The sequence below is a fragment of the Manis pentadactyla genome, chromosome 2, assembly GCF_030020395.1.
Source record: "Manis pentadactyla isolate mManPen7 chromosome 2, mManPen7.hap1, whole genome shotgun sequence".
Taxonomy (NCBI): domain Eukaryota; kingdom Metazoa; phylum Chordata; class Mammalia; order Pholidota; family Manidae; genus Manis; species Manis pentadactyla.
The window spans coordinates 128,256,227-128,276,151 of record NC_080020.1 but is presented as its reverse complement, the minus strand read 5'-3'; the positions used below and the strand labels follow the sequence as shown (position 1 = coordinate 128,276,151).

At 42.6% G+C, this 19,925-nt stretch overlaps 1 protein-coding gene across 1 annotated transcript in view; it reads right to left on the bottom strand.

Annotated features, from left to right (window-relative positions):
* The window catches only part of MYO10 (myosin X), a 210,736-nt gene that overhangs the window by 133,103 nt on the left and 57,708 nt on the right, over nucleotides 1-19,925 (bottom strand). The window lies entirely within an intron of this gene.

Genomic DNA, 19,925 nt, shown 5'->3' with positions numbered 1-19,925 from the left:
ACAAGTAGACCCACCCTGCAAAAATCGCAAGCCCAAGGCTGACCACGGAGAAGCGCAGCTGGGCCTAAGGCAGTGCAGAGAGGCCAAGGCCAAGGACAGGGGAGAGGGCAGAACGGATGGAGCCGAGAGAACAGGCTGAGGGCGCCCAAGTGCACTTCACATCAGGCCAGCCTGGTCACCATTTCCCGTGCTCCCCTTACTCTTGTATGCCCTGCTCCCCACACCCACACTTTGCTCCTCCACGAGACAACCCCACCATCGTCCGTTAACCCAGCCCTTTCCGGTTTTACACTTACTTGTGTGAAGAACTCCAGCACCCACAGGGTGCCCCACACTGAAAGCCCGGGCCCCAATAAAGTGCACTTCTAGCATTTGGACAAGAGAGTTCTCCATTGTTCATGAGCAGGTGGTGAATGCCCTGGCCCCTACATGCCTCTGGCCTGTTTTAGTGTAAGGCAGAGGCCCTCACATTTCCAGATGCCACAATGCCCCTGGCTGGAAAGTATGGGCTGCATGAAGCCTGGGCATCTTTGGTGTGGCCCAAGTAGGAGGAGTTTCGCAAAGCTCCATCTGGGGATTCAGTAGGACATGTGTAAGTCTTGAGGAGCTATCTGCACAATCCATAGTATACACAGTAACTGTCACGAGTCACCGTGGTTAGGACTATAGTCTCTGGCATCCCACTGACCCGGCTCAGATCCGGTCAAGGCTGCACGGCCTCAGAAACCATGCCTCCCCACTCCGTGCCTGTTTCCACAACTAGAAACTGGAAAATAAGAGGTGTGCCTCCCATGGTTGCTGTGAGCCAGGTCACACTCAGCGCAGCCCCTGCCTCAGAGTAAATGCTCACCACGCCCACTGCTCCTGGCAGCCAGGTCACCGCCCCTGTGCAAAAGCCGCTGGCAGGAGCTCCTGTCACTGGGAGTTCTTGTCATCTTTTCAAGAGCTGACCCAACAGGCCTCTGCTTGAGATCACTCTATTAACCACTATTTCAGGTGATCAACGAAATAATATAGTAATCATTCTAGCAGAGAAAAATTGTTACAAACATCAGGTTTCCTAAATAATTCAGGCCACTTCATAAGAGGACGAATTTGTGCAGGTTGCTGCAGTCCTGATGTTGCTCAGGCACAAAGCCGTGGCATCAACTACCCCATTCTATTCTGCATGCAAGTCCCCATATTAAGGGCTTGGCGGCAGAGTGGTGGGTGTTCATAAGGCAAGGTGAACATCCAAAGCGACTGGTCTGCTTTCAAACCTTCCAAATGGTGTCCTGACTTTCCATGATGCTACCACGTGCAGACAGGCAAAAAGGTGCCAGGCAAACAAATGCAACTTCTTTGCTTGCATGAAACCTGAGCACAGGATCAATGTTTTCTTTAATCGATAGGATGTATTTATTTAATATGAAAAAAATCTTTTTAATCTATGAGTAGACATGCTAATGAATACTTTAAGCCTCAAAAATTGCTAATGGAGAATTTAAATACATAGCAATAGGTCTTTCCATACGTGACTGTCTACTGAGAGGTATTTCCCCTCTATGATGGTTGTGAACAAGATGTTACGTGAATCAGATAGTATAGCACTTTATTCCACTTAACTAATCCCTTGAATACAGTATTTATTCAGGCAGAAATCAAGTAAAACCAGAACTCCCAGAAACTTTTATGTAGTGTTTGTTAACTCTGCAAAGGATTACAGAATTCTGAACTAACTCCCAGGCTGAGAATCTGTTCTGGACTCATACCTCTTTAAGACAAAAGACTATTTCAAGATGAATCACTGAGAGAGCCAATAGCACCAACAATGTGTTCAACAGGTTTTTATAAAAAACATCCTCCCCCAAAACGTGCAGACACCGGCAAGCACACTGGACAGCCACATAGGAACGTTGTACACCTGCACTGGGGACACCTGGGTGGGCGGCTGCGCGTCCCAGGAAAGCTCAGAGAAATGGCACATCCGTTTAATCCTCACACTGACTGAATGAGACACTCCCTGATGAATACTAGCATGGTAGTCATTATGACTTATAAGCAAAATCAGTATTGTTACCTTGCTTTTTGAATTGATTTCTGTAATTCCACCGAACAACGATTTAGAATTGGAAAGCAGTGTGCAGCACCAGAGCAAGGAATCCGTGCTCAGAGGAGAAGACCCAGAACAGAGGCCAGGCTGAGGCTGGACATGGTGGAGGTGGGGGTCACCCTCCAGGGGTACTGTGTCAAGAATTACTAGGACTGGTGCACAATGGGCCACCAGGGCCCCTTCCCCAGAGGTTCCGACTGGCAGAGATATACACACACTGGGTTTTGGCAACTGGCTAAAACGATAATGCAGGTGACAAACTGGGAACCAATAAACAGCACATGAGGCCACGGTCTCTCCTTGACCCAGAAAGCCCCTGCTACATGCCCAAGATGACACAAGAGATAACTAGAGCAGAAGGCTCCTGGGACAGTGAGGTAACAGTTATAAGGAGCTTGGCATGGCACCCAGCCAAGTTCAACAAATGCTATCATTATTACTGATGTTCCGCTATGTACCCCATGTGACTGGGTGGGGAAAGAAAATCCAAGAAAAGGGTCCGTAAAACAGTCAGCATGAACAGATGTGGATCTGAATTCTGGGTACTGTCAGCTCACAAAGACAGAATCTGTAGGGCATTAACCAGCTAAATTATCAGGGAAAGAAGGGTGTCAGGATTTAGTGCTTCAGTGGCTTAGCACTACTTCAAGGGAAAAAAAAAGGGAGGAAGAAAATTCCAGAGATTCTGACAGCACTTCGATGCCTAGGTAGTTAAGAACAAAACCCAGAAATGCCCTCACATTCAACATGACCTATAAAACCAGGGTTCAAATCTGCTCTCCCATGCCCCATACTTAGGCAGACCACTTGGTCATAGTGATAAGAAGTTACCTATGCCCTTTCATTCCAACTTGAGTGGATAAGGAAGGAAGAAAGTAGGAGTCTAGGCAGCCAGGGCAAAGCCGGGCTGACTGGGGATGAAGAAGAGATGGGAAGGGGGTTGGGGTGAACACAACCTGGCAAACTCTGACAGTCTCTATGGGTTTCTGCAGAGGAGACAGACACAGCAATGAAAAAGAGAAACTAAGGCTGCCCAGAGCTTAAGCATATGAGACTCCGCTGTCCATTTCACTAGCAACATTTGGTTCTCTGTGCTCTTAGACACCCCTCTAAAACACATGGTGCAGCACTTACTAACCCTCCAGGAACAAGTTGCTACTCTCACACGGTGAACTAAATCAGATAGACAAACTGTTCACCAGTCTTCTGCACCTTCGAAGAGATGTTGTACTTGACAAGGAGCTCAACAAAAAAATAGACCGCGCCTTCATTTAAAAAGTCTGGCTGCTACAAATAAAAGTTAAAACCAATACATGGGGGGAGGAAAAGATTCATCATAGGCAGGGTTATTTTTGTTTAAAAAATAAAAAGAGAGGTGCTTTAAAATGTTTAGAAGCTGCTAATCTGGAAGACAGCCCCAGAGAAAAAGCATTATTCAAAAACAATGCATGTTTTGAAACAATTTCAGTTTTAAAGGTCTTTTCACAACATGTTAGAAGAATTGAGATATTACAGGTAATTATTTTGTTGGCTGAGCTAAGCCTATTAAAATGGAGGCAATATTTCTGTACAAAAGGTCACAAAAAATTATTCATAACTCAAAAGATTCTGTTAGGCCTGCTATTACTCAACAGATTTTCCAGATTTTAAGAAAATAGCTTAAAATGTCTTTACCTCACACTGACACCACAGTCTGTCTTGAAATTTAATACCTTTTAAATTATGTATGAGAAAGCACTAGTGGTTCGTTTTCATTTGAACATTTCCAATTTTTTAACTTTCTCTGAGAGAGAAAGGATGGTTATGTTTCATGAGCTCCAAAGACCATCAAAACGGAAGAGCCTTGTGATCTGGGATGCTAGTAACTAATTCAGGCGCACCAACAAAGCCAACTTCTATTTGAACTTTTAACAATAGAAGCTGACTGGTATGCCAACTCATCTTGCAAACTGTTTTTCATTAATAAGCTTTTTCGTTAGTGTGTCTAATAATAAAGCCCGTGATCTCTTTGTCCTGCCTCATTATTCCAGACTCTGGTGGGATTGGGGGCTTGGAGTTGTTTGCAACTGGTCTGGCATATATTAGCCCACAACTGGGCACAACCATAATGCTTCCTGCTGAGATTAGCACAGTATCTGATAACTAGACAAAAAGGCCTCAATCACAGAAGCCATGAGACTAACCTTTTGTGGGGAGGGTATTGCTAGGAGTGGGAATAGTATTACAGAATAAAATCAGGTGGCAAGTCTATCCTTGGTTTCATAGTATAAAGCCAGCCCTTAGAAAATAACATCTTACAGAAAATCCTTTACACGTATATGCATGCTTTAGAAAAATGTGTCGCCATGCTGTCCAGGTTAAGTAAGTGTAGTTTGTGAAGTGTGTGATGACTCAGATGGAGGTTTAAGTCTGCTTGCCTGCCTTTTGCCAGAAGCTCTTTTGTTCAAAATGTACTGACTCCATGCCCAGCACTGCTCAAGAAGTTGAGGAAATAAAAGAAAGCTGAGAAAGGGGCTTAGAGCCAGTCAAGGAAAAGGGTGGACAGGGAAACTGATCCTGAAAGGGCCTTTAAAAGGGTGTAGGGGCTCCAGGCACGGGGTGACCAAGTGCAAGGGAAATCACCTCAGGGCAGCCCTGCATTCAGTGATGTGACCTGACTCCAATCAGTTTGCTTCTTGGAACCTTCCTAATCTGTCCAAAGGCTGTAAAAAATACTTTCCTTCCCCAGCTACAGGGCGGCTGTGAGCATCAGACAGCTGGTTAAAGGACCTGGAAACGTGGGCATCACTATGGCAGCACTAAGATGCCTGCTCCTGTTTGGCAGGTGACCCATCAGCTCAATCATGAAACTGCCAAAGGCTTCCTTGGATATCCTGCCATGGATTCTGGTTCCTCTTGCCCTTCTTCATCCTGTTCACAAGGCCATTCCCTCCCCCTGGCAGTTTGCTGAAACCACACCCAGCTAGCCCCACTCAGCACTGACCCACAACTCCTCATAAAACTTTCATGTACTACAGCTTAAAGCATGTTCTTCACCCAACCTTCACCTTTTAAAGTGCTGACAATGACCTACTCCCACTACTCTCGTAGCTTACATGTGCGTGTGTAGCTATATACACATATATGTGTGCACGTCTATACACACACACACATATATATTATTAAGGCAAACCTTACCTGTGTATTTTGCAAACAGCTATGTGCTATCTGGCAATCAGCCCTCTGGGAAGGTGCTATTCTAAATCCTAATTTTATAAATGAGAAAACTGAGGCCCAGAGAGTTTAAATAACGTGTTAGTTGGTGGCAGACAGGGCTTGGAGCCGAAGGTCCACCTACCTGTCTGAGCATGCCCGGCTACAGCAGTATGTGGCGGCTTGTGCAGCCCCAGAGTGTGTGCTATTTTCCCATATCAAAACACATTGCTTCGTTTGTGGCCATAAGGTCCTGGCAACTCCCTCACCTGACTTTTGAAATAACATTAAAACAGTCACTCTTGCTTGCTATTGCTAAAAAATCTAATTAAAATGTAACTATTTTAAAATTGCATCTATGTTAAGTACTTGGATTCTAGTGTAACACATCAAACATATAGTGATGGGCAAAATTACTGATTCTCTCCCTTAAAGAAGTGAAACAGTCTCGGGAAATAAAAAGTTAATTCTTAACCAGAAGTTTCTAGGCCTTCTGAAGTCCATTAATAGCTTCAAAACCAGTTTACACAAGTTAGTCTATGAAGGTTAAGTGGCACCAATAAATAATAATTACATGGTTACATAAGAACTTCAAATACTTAACCCATATTACATTATAATTTATCCCATAAACAAAAAGACTGACATAAGAGGGAAAAAGTGGACACAACAAGAAAAGTGGGTTGTCCTAGGTCACTCAATGAATCAGCTGCTTAAACCTAGTCACAAATCACAATCAACCCCCTTTTCCTTTGTTCCCTCCTCCCTCAATAAACCCAGGGCATTCTGTTTCATTTTTCCATCTAGCTTTCCCTGTGTATCCTTAAAATGCTTCTTTCAAATCATGTTACCAGAAAATTTTCCTCCAGTTTTTATGCACTTTTCTTTGAATAATTGGCCAATACAGGGTTGACCAAATGGGCACTGAGTATTTTACATAAATCACAGAAGAAAAATACATTTCACTATCAGGTCCACAAGGCATATTAACACAGACCTTTAACTCTCATGTATTTTTTTTTTTTTTTCATTTTTGGAGCATCTTAGTGAGGTAAGTGCCAGGGAGAACAATGATTCCTTAAAATAAACCTTATATCCAATGGTCCAAGATTTATGTACAAGGTCTTCTCCAATGACTAGATTCTTTTCTTTATAATCACAACCAAAAAGGGCAAATACATAATTATGGTAAGAAAAGAGGAATGTTTAAAAATGAAGAAAACTTAGTTTATCTTTTTGCTAGTTTATCTACTGAACTTTTTTTTTTTTAAGCAAAGGGCAAATAGTCTTACAGTGTATTAGAACACAAAACTGACATAAACAGCATTCCAGAAGCTATTCCACACTCAACCATGAATTCTAAATTTCACTTTATGTGTCAATTTTTGTCAACTAAAATGTGAACCCAATTGTGACATTAGGTGAAAGCTATAGCAACGTTAAAAGCACGTGCTATGTTGACTAGATTATTACCTACCAGTTTTCAAATCAAGGTCTACAGAACCAGGAAATACCACAATTAAGAAATGAGGGGGCTATTTCTGCCCACCCTTCCTTATAAAGTCTGTACAATCTGTAAACTCTCTAGTAAGATTTTATCTGAAACAGAGGAATTCCAGATGTTGTTTTGAATATGACTGTCTTAATTATCCTACCAAAACAACTTAAATGAACCATTAACTAGACGCATAAAAATAATCAAACCTTATCTTCAAGCATAAGGATGAGAATTACTTTAAATACCTGCTACACAGAACTAAACCTCTTGCTAAGACAAGACCTGGGAATTGTAAACCTGGTGTTGGGAGTGCGTTTTTCCCAACAGGTAAAAGATCCCTATCATTGAATTAACTGTAGCAGAGACTTCCAAACACTTCATAGGCACTGCTAGTTTTCAACAGCCAAATGAGAAACCTAAGACAATGGAATGAATTTTTCATAAATCTTAATTTCTTCAACTTAAAAGGCTGTCCTTTATTCTGAGATTCTGTCCTTCCCAATTTTGGTGTGTTAAATTGCCTTTTAAAATTAAAATGATGCCCAGAGTTACTCAGTGCCCTTACCTGACAATAGAGAAGATGGGACAACTATGTTGGTCTCCTAGAGTTTCTGGCTGCAAGAATCCAAAGCCCTGGGAACCACTGAGCTACAGCATCCAGGTGTTGAGGAATTACAGCAAATGCAGACTGATCATGACCAACTGTTCTTGTGGGTTGCATTATTGATTTTGTTTTCAAAGTGAAATGAGGCCAAACAGAAAGCCAAGCTATTGGAAGACTAATTAAAACATTACTATCTTTAAGTGTCATTAAGTCTAAAGAGGGTTTGGACGAAGGTTCCTCACACCCAGCTTTCTGCAACACTGAAAACCACCGAAGTCATTAAGAGTGACAGTCACTTCTGGGTGTGAGACACTGTGTAATAGAAGGGCCCTGCCATGTCCCTTTCTTTCTCCTGTCACACCCAAGGCTAATGCCTGGCACCAGAGAGTCCATTACCATAAAAAGAAATTCTCCTAGATTTTGGTCACCATAAAAGAGCTCATTGGTCATCTTCTAACACGTACATTACCTAGCTTCTTCGTTGTCTAAAGTAGCTAAAATCCGACTAAGAGAAGCTGGGTGGCCAAAACAGGTTCGTAATTAGCCAGGTGGTAGTAAAAGGCAGGGAAGGTCATTATTGTCTAGGGACTGCCTCCGGGATGACGCTTCCTAATACATGACAGGTGCTAAGTAACTATTTCGTCAGTACATTACTAAGCATTCCCTTCCCTTTCCATCAAACCAACCCTGACGGGTAAGGATTACCATCATCATTTCACAGAAGAGAGACAGACGAGTAAGGTTATATAATTGCCAGGTAATTCAGGCGGTGGCAGTCACAACCTGCGACCCCACTCTGTCACCAAAGTCTATTTAGTCTCTAAGATACCTCTCTTTCGGCCATTTAAGATAAATCGTTGCCCTCAGCATAGCTGTAAATAAATCCTGTACTTTTTTAGTTACCTGTGGAAAAGCCACGATGTTTAAAAAACAGGTGGAGCAGGGATCAGGTCTAGACGGTTGCCCAGCGGATCAGGCAGCATAGGGCAATCAGTAAATGCACGTCACGTGCAAATTATGGACTGAAGCTATTTTTCAGTTATCCAAATGAAAACAGAAGTAAATGCAGTATTATAATTTGAAATGGATATAGTCTAGAACAAAAAAGTGGGGTCTTCATTCCTTCAGCCATTCAGTAGTCACAGAACAGCTCTCATGTGGCTGTATGCTGGGAGGCACTGGAGTGACACAGATGAGCCAAAGCATCAGGGACTCTACCCTTGTGGAGCTCAGAGTCCAGGAAGCGAGGCAAGCAACAGCCAGACACACTTCCTAAAGTTATTCACAAAAATAGTAAGACATCCGAATGATACTCGTACAGGACTCACTCATATCCTACAGAAGACCCCATTGAACTAGCTCATGAACACTGATAATCAGAACCCAAATGAAAATAGCGACCACAAAAAAGGAAGCATTGCAGGGCTCAGCACTTCCCCAAGGAAATGCTGCTTAGTGGGCCTGAGGTTTATGAACAGCTTTCTCTTGCTCTTTGGGAAGCATTATTCAGCAAAGAAACATTTCTTTACTGCAGAAATTAAGATGAAATACATGCTCTTAGTTTCTGAAAACTAATGTGGCCTTTCTCAAATGTGATTTAGCCCATCCCCACCTGCTTGTCCCATCATCATTCGGGACTGCTGTCCCCTAGTTCAGTCTTTGGGAAGCACTAGCTGCCAACACTGCCATTAGTGGAACATCTGGATTGTCTCCTACCAGCTCCACACCGAAGGCCCAGTCTCCCTAATACACTACTCAGGAGGCCAGAGTCTAAATGAGCCTCACCACCATCACTGGCCCCACTTGCCATAACTGGTTACACCACTTAGGAGTAAGTCCTAAGGGGTACAGATTGTGGCTCTTCTTTGGTTTTGCCTAGGGTACTAGCACACCTTGTGGGTACCTGAATTGTTTTCAACTACATTTGTAAATAAAAATATTACTCAGGAAAATTTAAATAATAACTAGAAAGCCAACCCTTATATTCTTTATTTGAATTAATTATTTTTAAAACACTTTTTTCCTTCCATTTGGATAACTGAAAAAATGGTTTCAGTCTTTAATCTGTACATGACATGCATTTACTGACTGCTATATACAGCCTCATCTGCTGGACCGCAGTGGAGATCTAATCCCGTGCCCCACCTGTTTTTTAAACATAATGGCTTTACCATAGGTAACTACAAATTAATTCAAAAGACAAATTCTAGGCATAATCTTGAGAGTACCAGATTCATATCGAAGTCCGTAAAATGACTAATTTGCATTGATAAGAGTCTTTGTCACCAAGAATAATGTACCTACCTATGAAAGTGTAAATGAGCAAAGAAAAAAGGTAAGGTCAAATTAGGAGGATACACTTAGAGATTGTTGCAGGTTCGTGGTTGAAGGGGAAACCTTATCCCAAAATACATGAATACCAAAGTATCTCAGAATCTGACATTTTTTTCTTGTATATGTTGAAACCAAATCACAGTTGCATGATTCAGACATAAGTTAAACATCTGGCAAAAAAGACAGATTAACAAATTTACAGAAACATCCAAATGGTGTTAAATCAGTTATTTCAGAGGACACCTGTTCACAAAATATTTGAACTAGTAACTTAGCTGTGAAAGAAACATCGATTTATTTTGCTCATCTCCAACTTGGTTTGAAATCTTTCCAACATTTTAAAAGCAGCTAAGATATATGCCAACCCATGCAAAAGAAACTGAGATGGCAGGCTGTGTATATCTATCTGCCTTAACCTAAAAACAAAAGCCGTTTTGCTGTTCTTAGAGCCAGTATAATAGAAGCACAAAAAGCCCAGATGGCTTAGACTTTCCTTATACAAAGTAACTGAGAAGACTGACCTCCAAACTATTTATTCAGCGAATCTGATTCTAATGGCAATTTTAGACCCAGAATTTCTATAAGACAAAGAGGAATGCTTTTAGGAAAGTAAAAAATTAATTGGTCTGCACTGATACCCCTCAGCATATTAGTCCATTCTGCCTAGTCAGCAATCATAGGAAGTATGTTTCATCAACAAACATCACCAATTTGTTCAGGCATTTCTTATTTATACTGGCTTGACATATTAAATCTGACACTCCAATCCCTAGCTGCTTAAACATTATTTTTAAAAAGAATCTTAGAAAGCCAAATAAAATTCTCAAAGAACTTGAGAACTGGAATGGACACTGGCAGGGAGAAAGAGGAGGAAGAGGCCACGTGTAGGTAAATTCATTCTAACAGCAATTCTGACCCCTGAAAACAAGTGTTTTAAAAAGCTGGTGGAGGTGGGGGCAGGTTTTTTCCTGCATTTAAAATGGCTTTTAACTAAAACAGCAGCATAAAAATTTTATTTCTACATGGAGGTCAAATTTTATGTTTCTGAACTTGAAGTCTTTCAGGGACAGAATGGAAAAGTAGTCATCAGGTTCTGGGGATGTCTTTTTTCCCCTGCATGATTTCACACTTTTTAAGAAAAAGTTATACTTGAACCCAGACAGTACAACTCCTCAGACATCTTATTCTGCAGCTGCTTAGCTTGTTATATGCTGGGAAGTCCAGTCCCAAGTACTGATGGGCCCCCGAGATTGCTTCTAAGCCAAAAAAAGTAGAAATAAACAGATTTCTGCAGTTGACATTTTAAAAATCATAGGTTTGGGTCATGTGGCTGCTACAGGATCAAAATGAGATGACAACCCAATGAAAATGCCTTACGAACTACAGAGGATTATGTAAATGCCAGGCTTATGAAGCACTTCCACATACACCTCATTTCAGTGCTCACAGGAGTAATGTGAGAGAGTGACCTGTTGAGACTGTTCAGATGTGCAAAATCATGATCATTTCTCTTTTACTTGAATTGGATCCTGTGGGAAGATGAAACCAAATAATGCAAACTTAGCAAAAAAAAATAGAAGTATCACTTAATACACAAACTGGTTTAGTTGATGAAAAAATTCACCAATCATTAGTTAGGAGGGATGGATAGACAGAAACAGGTATGCTGTGAAACAGCCCTCTAAAAGTGAAGTCTGCATATAACTTTAGGCACATAAAGAAGGGCAATACAGTTGAGGGCTTAGGTTTAAAAAAGTCACAAAGTAATAAAAAGGCCACAGGCATAGTGTTCATGAATGATTAGGTATATTGGCTTAATCTTGGATGTTTAAGAACATTCCCCCCTCTGTAATGCAAATGTAAATTAACTCATTTATTAGGATCTTACTTTCAGTTTTATCCTAAATCCATTCATTCACAAGAGTTTACTAGGCAGCAGATACCAAAAAATTAACTCACTGTTTTGCCTCTGGCTTTCAGACATTCATCGACTTAAAGAGTTTTGTGAATTCCTGTCTTGAGTCCCTAACTAGCAGGTGTACTGAACAGTAGGCCACTTCATTTGTGTTACTCTCCACGCCTGTACTCGCTGGCCCTCATAACCCCCATGCGGGAGATTGCCTGCAGGACCAAAGGAGGCTGGATCCATAAATCAGAAGCCCTCTTTGCTTTCAGTGTGTTGGTTTTATCTCACAGGTGAACCTGAACTAAAAGGAAATGGAAATGACTCTGGACACCACTTAGAGAATCTCAAAAATTGATGAATATAGGTCATTTCTTAAAGTTACATGCTCTCCCTTGAAAAATTACTACACTTTTACCATGCTGTCAAATGTCGAGGCAACCTGAGTGATTACTGTCTGTCCCTTTGAGGTCAGGGTAACCCAAATGTCTCACCGGTAGAAGGAAATATTCATGACAGTCTCACCTGCCTGGGAGAAGACATAGGAGGAAAATTATTCCTGGCAATGCTCAGGTCTAAAACTGACGGCATTACTATTTTTCCAGACACATGAAAGGCCAACTATTCTCTAAGGCTAAGAGAGTCAGCCCCTCTGCTGTTGTACCATCCTGCCCTTGAGGTCCTCAGATAAGGATGTCCCTGCCGGTGGCAGCAGCTCTGTCTGGGGTGCCATCCATTCCCCCTGTGGGAGAGAACAGCTGGTCTGCACCATTTATGTTGAGTATCCTATCTGCTTATATTAACTTCCTAGCCACCTCCCAGCTAATAACCCACCTCCCTGGGCTGCATCTTTGGAACCCATTCTCTAAGCCTAAATGACCTTTACATCTTCTCAGAACTCTGGGAAAAAAAAAAAAAGGTGTCCATTTTCAGATATGAGATAGTGCCTAAAGTCTAACCTTTTTTTTAAAACATGTAAAATTATCTCATGGCTCTTAGTTATTCTGGTCTTAAGCTTACATATCTCAATATCACCCTTACTTTTAGAAAGATCAAATGTGTGACCCATTATAATTAAACCCTATAAAAAGTAGCTATACATAGCTAGCCATTCTATTTCTATCTTGCGTATTTTTCTTTTTTACTTAGCTTTAAAAGACTGTTCCTTTAAAATAAAATGTGGCATAGTCATACAATGGAATATTATTCAGCAAGAAAAAGGAACAGAATACTGGTACCCGTTACACCATGAACGAACCTTGAAAACATTATGCTAAGTGTAAGAAGCCAGGCACAAAAGGTTACACATTGTATGATCCCATTTATATGAAATGCCAGGACAGACAAATCTATAGTGACAGAAAACAGCTACCTAGGGCTGGGGGTCGCGGGGAGGGCAGGATAGGTTTGGGGTAACATCTAAGGGAAACAAGGTTTCTTTTTCAGGTAACAGAAGTGTTCTAAAACTGATTGTGAGGATGGTTGAGATGACTGTGAACGTAACAAAACCCACTGAACTATATACTTCAAATGGGTGAACTGTACAGAATGTGAATTATATCAATACAGCTGTTAAAAGAAAAAAATTTATTTCAAACCAGAGCTCAAACTTAGAGACGTTATTAACTAATCATATCATATCCTAGGTGCGAAAATGTGACTACAGCCTCTTTTGCTCTTTTAGCTAAAAGCAACATCTGTAAACTATTATAAAATCTCCACCAAAGATAGCAATGAGCCAAGAATGGATAATTCTGAGGATGGGTTTCCTCAAAAGACAGGAATTATTATCTCTATGATATTTACACCATCATACCATTGCAGAGTCTCCCAAACAAGCAACATCCAAAATAAGTATGATTTGTAAATTGACATCTGCTTTCTCTGGTGTGCCCTCCACTGAATGTGTATGAGGCACACATACTGCTTTCTAAGGCAAGTCCAGTCCTTTGGTGAAGGGAAGAAAAAGAAAGAATAACTTTTTTAAACAAACAACCTTCACGTTTAAATTCTGCATGTTTTTTCAAGTTAGGGGAAAAAAAATCAATGCAAAAGTTGAAAAATCTGCAATTTTCATCTGTTTGGTTTATCACTGCTCAGGGAAGGAAATTAGGTTAATCGGACAGGATTTGCCCTTCACAAAGGCATGTGGGCAACATTCCCTGGCAGCCTGATCTCTTGAGTCCTTTGTTACAAAACCTTCCTGAAACTGGGGACAACATATGTTCCAGCCCATTGTCCCGAGAGTGGCTGGTTTTCAGGAACACCCAGAAAACATTTGTCATTAGCTCCCTTTTCAAGAGCCAAAGCAGATGCTTGGAGCAAGCCACTGTGACCTCTGACATGGCAGGAAGATGGATACATTTCAGAAGAGGAGATCATTCCAGAAGACAAAAATACTTGCCGAATTCTCAAGGGTTGGCTACTCAGTTACCCTCACTGGAAGACTGAGAAATACTATTTCAGAATTAGTACAAGAACCATTTGGAACACCCAAACAGCTCGATATGACCACCTTAAACCTCTGAAATGAAGCCACTGCATTTGGAAGTTCTAAGACAGTCCAAGTGTTGAATTTACAAGTGTAAAATTATGGTTTAATGGGAGACTGCACAAGCTGGCTATGAAGTTCTTATCTAGGAAAATCTTTGGGGAATTTTCCCTCAAAAATTCGTGTGAATAATCAAAACCATCACATTACACACTGTAGCACACATCGCAGTAACTTAAACAAGTTCACTAAAATGTATCGACACAAGGAAAGATTCTTAAAAATGAGTCATTTCTCAGAGTATTTTAAGAGTTATCAATGAATCATTCAAGCAAAGTAAGGGAAAACAGGGAGTTTGACTCTACAGATGGGCCTCTTGTCCTAGGGAGTCTTGCTTAAGTTCCTAGGTTCTGATCAGGGCCGGGACAGGGGAGAGGCAGATGGCAGAGTACACATGTAAGGATGACCCAATTCTGGGGGTGTGGGTGTGTGCAAACGCATGACCCTATTTCTTTACACTTCGCATCCTGCACATCCAGCCCACCTTACCTTAGTCCTGGCCCCATTTCCAGTTACCAGCCCAATGTTCTCTATGCCAGGGTGGCATGGACGATGAATAGCATAGTACATTAAAGCTAAGATTACGTATCAAAAGCTTGGGAGCTCTTCCAGCAGCTTCTAGATGCACACTCTCCTTCGTTCTCCCACTCTGGCACCTAAGAAAATGCGGGCTCTGTATTTACCCAGCATGGTGCACAGTAATGATTTAACTGCATTTTAATATTAAAAGTAAGCATTGGGTGTCAAAATGCACAGAGCAACTTCTGAAAGTGTATAAGCACAATTAGCTCATTTTTTGAAATACTTCAGGAGCAGACCTTCCGCAGAAATGCATTGGGATATAATTAACCCACAGGCCCTTCTTACTTTGGCTGCGCCTGGGAGTGGCTCTCCCATAACCCAGAAAAGAACACCCAGTTACAGACTAAACCATTGACAGGTGTTAGTATTTAAAACCAAGATGGCCAGACGACATTTTGTTTTTGACAAGACACTGTTTGAGAATGGCTCCTTTATGGCTGCGCCAGTCAACAGAGGTACTTGGATTGTGTGTGGAGCCATCTGTGTTTTATTTTAAAGAACGTGCTTTGGAGAGAAGACTGTATTCACATGCTTTTATTTAGAACATGGTTAAAGAAAGAATAAAAAAACCCACACATATACTGCCAAGCCCTACAAACTAGTTCTCCAATGGTGACTCCCAGGCCAGCATCAGCAAGACCCAGAGCTTATGAAAAATGCACATTTTCAGGCCTCACCTCAGACTTGCTGAATCAGAAACTCTGGATTGAGGCTCAGGATTCAGGGGGTTTAAAGCCCTCAGGTATCAGGACACCTGGTCTTTAAGACCAACCACCTTCATCCTCTCCGCAAGGCATTTGCCTCAGGGAAAACAAAATAATCTGTCTTAACCAATCAATCTACTATTAAGGGTTCACAGCACCCGCTCCTGCTGGCTGGCTACAAATACAGATTTCTGGGCCATCTCCAGGAGGCTGGTCCACTGGGCATGGCCTGGGGGCCCAGGAATCTCAATTAGTAGCCCATTTAGTGATTCCAATGTGTAGCCAGTTCTGGGAGCCACGAGGCCTCCTGCAGCACTAAATATCACCTCAGAAGTAACTGGGGAAAACGACCCTTTAGATCAGGGTCAGCAGACTTTTTCTGCAAAGGGCCAGACGGTAAACACTCCAGGCTTTTGGACTCCTCCACTGTGGCGCTGGAGCTCGAGAGCAATCTCAGATGATAATGAATGGGCATGGCTATCTTCCAGGACAACTTCATTAAATTTTAATTTCATGTCATTTTCATGTCATAAATTATTCTTTTGATTTTTTTCCAAACATTTAAAAATGTAAGAACCATTCTTAGCTGGTAGGCTGTACAAAAAAGGGCTATGGGCTGGGGCAGTGGCTTGTCACGGCTGCTTCAGTTAAACACTGGAGTAATTACATAAGCCCAGAGCGCAGTAATGCTGTGTTTGTGACATGTAACTTCAATACACACAGCTGCCTTCAAAAAAGCTAGATGTTATTTTTAAAAACTGAGGTTTACTTTGCATACAAGTACACAGCTTGATGAACCACATAGAACATGCTGAGCATTTCCACTACCTTAAAAGTTCACTGGTGCTCTTTCCCAGGCAGCATTCCTCATAAGTAACCATTTAAGTCTCATTTCTTACTTTTAAAATGGCAATGCAATCACTCTGAAATAAAGCTGGAAGTTGACGCTTGCACTGCTGTGCTAAGTACCAGCCACTCCTTAAACTGAAGTTACCAGAATAGGCATCCACCAGACATGAGCCCCTTTCCTCTCCAGTGTGGGGCAGCTGCTTGGGACGGTCCCACCCTTTTCTCTGCATCTCATCCAGCGCAGGTGGGGCATTACTAGCAGCAAGGGCAGATGCATGGCTGGAGGAATGGAGAAAACAGCTTCCAGGGACCACCGCCTTTGCTCACCCCCACCCAAGGGCTTGCTCTTAACCCCAGGCCTTGCCGTTTAGACCACACCTCACTCCCTCTCTTCCTGAGACAGAAACAGGTGATAAAGTTTTCCTCAGAAACGTAACTTGTCTGAACTCAACCACCAGCAGTGATAACCTCCATGCCTGAACTCCTTTGAGGGATCTCAGGAAGCTGCTTTACTGTTGGAATCTGTCTAAATACAAAGTTGAACAAGCTTCACAGCTTCGCGCAGCTGGGAGAAAAAGTGCCCAGACACTCGGGTCTGTTCCAGACCAAGAAAGAAAAGGGGGCGGGACCTCCCGCCAGGCGGAGGGGGGGAAATCAAAGGAGCAAACCGTCCAGAGCATCCATCATGCCACCAGGAAGGCCAGTCCCTCCCACAGCCCCAGGCCCACAGAACAGGAGTCACCCGTGAGAAGTACATAGCAAATAAGCCAGGGTGAGAAGCAGGGAGGGAGGGACTCTCCAGTTTATCTCAGATCGATAAACCCACTGAGTCAGTGGTTCTCCAATGTCAGTGTGACCGGAATCGGGTCGGAACTTGTTAAAACACAGATCCCAGGACCACAGTCATGGAAGTGAACTTGGCAGAACCAGAGTGGGGCCAAGTTCCCCTGTGATCAAGCAGCAGCTCGTCGGCTAACCACACATGCGATTCTTTCAGCATAGCAGTGACTCTGTTCTATCGCACTGCACTAGTGGGGGAGACAGTTCACAAATGCCCCATGCTAACATTACCAACTCGAGGGTGGGAGTACAGAAGGGAGGATACAAAGGTCAAGAGCAAGTATGATTCCCTGAAGAGAGTTAAGATTGACAGACAGATGGACAGAGCTGTAGTTACAGAGATAATATGGGCAGAGGAGACATTTATAGAACCATCTAAGAAGATAGCCAGAAAGGAAGCTGTATGGGGACAACCAGGGCCTAGAAATCTCAGGTAACATTAGCATTTTCTAAGCCCAGGATGCAAAAGTTACACTTTCTCAGCAACTTTCAATGTAGCATTTTCACCTGACACTCATTCAGTCTGTGAAATAGTTCTGAACTTGGCCGCTCATTAAACAGCACCCAAGAAGCCTTCCAAAAACACACTGTGGGCTGAGTCCAACAGAGATTGGGATTTCATTGTTTTGGGGCAGGGCCAAGGCTCTTGACACAAGCTTGCCAGTGAGTTAACAGGCAGCCAGGCTTGAGAAGTGCTGTCAGAAGCAGCAGTGTGGAAGCAAGAGTGTGAACACAGGACAAAGAAACATTAAAATGAGGTTTTTGCTGACCCTTTTATTTCCAGAGAGCAATAAAAGGAAGGAAAAAAGCCACCATGGGGAGGAAGTGCAAGAGGTGGCAGAAGCCACACACCCTGAAGAGTAATTCAAGGCAGAGCACACACGTCGTGACAAGGAGACGACCACCTGCTCCCTGGGCTGGACAGACTGCAATGAGTGTGCAGGGCAGCCAGCCTGGGACGCCAACCAACAGCTCCGTCACAAGCCTCCCTGCCCCTCTTGACTTCCCTCAAGTCGGCGATAAAGGGGAAAGATGATCAACTCCAGACCCAAACCCCAGCTCACTCACTCATCCCTAATGAGTGATGGACTCCCAGATGTATTATTTCACCTCAGCTTAACTCCATATTCATTAAAATTGAGCTGATCACACCTTCCTTATAAGGTGTTGTAAGGATTAAATGGGACAAATAGATGGAATGTACCTGCAGAGTGCCTAGGAGAGAGGTGTCATGCAGCCACCTTCCTCCTCTTCCCTCCACCCATGCTAAATGTCAACTCCGAAGGGGAGGACATGCCTTAGAAGTGGGATGCCCCATCTCTCCACCATTCACCAGGGAGGTGATCACAAGAATAATGTGATTGCCTAATCTCACCATGGTGGCAACCTGGTTGGCAGTCAGAACACAGATGGAGAGTTAGAATCATGCAACAGAGGGCTTTTGCATCCTCCCAAGTCTTGGTGATTTGTGGGTAACCAGTCTTCACACACAGAATGGATAATCAATTCCCTATGCGTACCATTGAGCCTTTGGAAAAACTGATTCCAAATAACAGACCTATAAATCAATTCTGGGAATGGAATGCAAAAATCAGTCACAAATGGACACACTGCCCGAATTTAACAAATTACCTCTGCTTTTTCTACTGAGATTATACCTAGCATTACATTGTACCACATCTGATTCCCAATATTTCTGAACTGTTTTGTTTCCAAATAAGGTCTTTGCATACCTTTATTAGAAGTATCATGTTGTGAAAAATGTATTTACTTAAGACACCAAAAAGGAAAAAAAGTCAAGTTTCAATTTAATGTTTTCTACTTCCTGTCTTCCAATCACAAATTATGGCCTGGTCTAAGCTTAGCATACAGGATTAATTAGCTGATTATTTTTCATATTTGTACATACTGAGAATGCAAGACTGTATCCTGCTTATCTTCAAGTAAAGCAATTTAATTTGCAAAGCTAACCACAAAATTGAAAGCAACAACTGGGGTCAATGGCACAAAACATCAGTCCTTCTCTTTGGGCCTGGACACTAGCATTGCAGGACCAGGATTCTTGTTGGTTGTAGGAAGGGTCTGGCCATACCACAGGTTTACACAGGCACACATAGAATATGTTTCCCAGAAGCAGACTTCCTGGAATCCAGGAGCCAAAGGAAGATGGGAAGCAGAGGCAAATCAGGGGCAGGCTTGAGTCCAATAGATCAAGCCTAAGGATTGGCAAGAGGTGGCTCATTCAGTGGACCCAGGGAGGAATGAGGAAGCCATCAGCAAGTCGGGTGAAAGGAAGATAAAACCCATGACCTAGGGCAGAGGTCATCTGCTTTCTCCTGCAAAAGCATTTTGTAAGTCTGTGTCTGTCTTCAGCTGGAGCCTGGATGGGGCCTATAAACACTGCTAATGGTGATCCAGTCCCCCTGCCACCCATCCAGTGGAGAGGCCAGGCAGGGGGGACTAGCTGTGCAGTTCAAAGGGACTGGGGCAAGAGCCATGTTCTGAAAGAGAAATAAGCTGGATTCCAAATCCACTTAACCTGGATTCACTTAAACAAGCAGGGAGACAGGCGTCTGGGTCTCTTCAGTGGATTTTTCAGTGGTTCTGGGGAGATGGCAGGAAGCAGATGAATGGCATGCACCCTTGGCAAGCTAAGGTCTACAAAACTCGACACGGCCCACGTTCCTCATAATACCAACATTTCCTACAGTTTGCCACTGTAAACTGTTTCCTGTTTCAATACAGATGTTGAAGTATATGAGACAATAATCTCAGG